The 1,372-nt window shown below is 55.1% G+C and overlaps 1 protein-coding gene across 4 annotated transcripts in view; it reads left to right on the top strand.

Moving 5' to 3' along the window:
- Nucleotides 1-1,087: 1,087 nt before the first annotated feature.
- The window catches only part of SLC39A11 (solute carrier family 39 member 11), a 469,465-nt gene continuing 469,180 nt past the window's right edge, over nt 1,088-1,372 (top strand). For 3 of the 4 annotated variants that reach the window (XM_017884879.1, XM_017884878.1, XM_017884872.1), the window contains exon 1: nt 1,088-1,191. The gene's annotated coding sequence lies outside the window, so the exon portion shown is untranslated. The remainder of the gene's footprint in view (nt 1,192-1,372) is intronic. The other variant, XM_017884873.1, reaches the window with a different exon arrangement.

The following is a 1,372-nucleotide window of genomic DNA, read 5'->3' as shown; positions in this document are numbered from 1 at the left end:
TTTTTAGTAGAGACGGGCTTTCACCTGTTAACCAGGATGTTCTCGATCTCCTGACCTCGTGATCCACTCCCCTCGTCCTCCCAAAGTGCTGGGATTACAGGCGTGAGCCACTGCGCCCGGCCCAGGCATCTTGTATGTATGCATGTATGTATGTATTTATTTATTTTGTTTTGTTTTGTTTTTGGCTAAATCTAGCCAATCCTATCCTCTGATCTTTTCACAGAAGTCCTGTGGATCAAAGCCTTTGACCTAGGGCAGTGCTTTTCAAAGGGTGGTCCCAGGACAGCAGCATCAGCAACTCCTAGCTCAAAACAAAATCTCAGGCCAGGCACGGTGGCTCATGCCTATAACCCAGCACTTTGGGAGGCCCAGGCGAGTGGATCACTTGAGGTCAGGAGTTCGAGACCAGCCTGGGCAACGTGGTGAAACCCCGTCTCTACTAAAAAAAAAAAAAAAAAAATTAGTGGGGCTTGGCAGCATGCACCTGTGGTCCCAGCTATTCGGGAGGCTGAAGCAGGAGAATCGCTTGAACATAGGAGGCAGAGGCTGCAGTGACCCGAGATTGGACCACTGCACTCCAGCCTGGGCAAAAGAGCAAGACTCCATCTCAAAAAAACAAAAGCAAAAACAAAAACATCCTAAAATGCCAGTCCCACCCAGAATGACGGAACCAGAGCCTCTGGGAGTGCTGGCATTCTGTATTTGCTCCCTCCAGCGATTCTTTTGAGGCTCATTGATAGGAGAATGATGCCGATGCCATCACATTACCTGCCCCCAGCCTCCCCCCGGCAACACACACACAGCACATCCTGCTCTGCTGCACACCCAGTGGCATGGACCTGGCTGCCAAAGGTGTAAAAGCGTAAGTAACATTAGGGGTGTTACAAAGGGCTCTTTCCTTGGGTGTTTGTAGCTTCCCCTAGGGCTGCAGTCACTCGCAGACTGCTGGGCGCTTGGCCTCAGGACTCTGTTTTGCCCGCCCAGATCTGTTCCTGAGCCCGCAGACGGCTGTGAACCAGAGAATCTATTCTTCAGGCGGCAGTTGCCAGTTGCGGCCGAGGGGGCGGGGCCGGGAGGCGGGAGGGCCACGTGTGCGGGAGGGAAGCAGGAAGTGACTGCGGGAGTGGAGCCGGCGAGCGAGCGGCAGCGAGGGCTGATGGAAGTGCAGTGGGGGCTGGAGAGGGCACCCTAGTGAGTTGGCTTTTCTCTCCTTCGGTGCCTTTGGTTGGGCTTGAGGCCCGGGGTCGGGTGCCATTAGGACAAGTGTGTGGGACTTGGAAGGGCAGCCACCTGGAGCTTGGAAGGGGGTGCGTCTGGAGAGAGGAGGGGTTTGGAGGAGAAATTGGAGGCTTTGGCAGGTGGCGGGGCGGGG

Source organism: Rhinopithecus bieti, unplaced genomic scaffold (genome assembly GCF_001698545.2).
Source record: "Rhinopithecus bieti isolate Rb0 unplaced genomic scaffold, ASM169854v2 scaffold_13400, whole genome shotgun sequence".
Classification (NCBI taxonomy): domain Eukaryota; kingdom Metazoa; phylum Chordata; class Mammalia; order Primates; family Cercopithecidae; genus Rhinopithecus; species Rhinopithecus bieti.
This window is presented reverse-complemented; position numbering and strand designations above follow the sequence as displayed.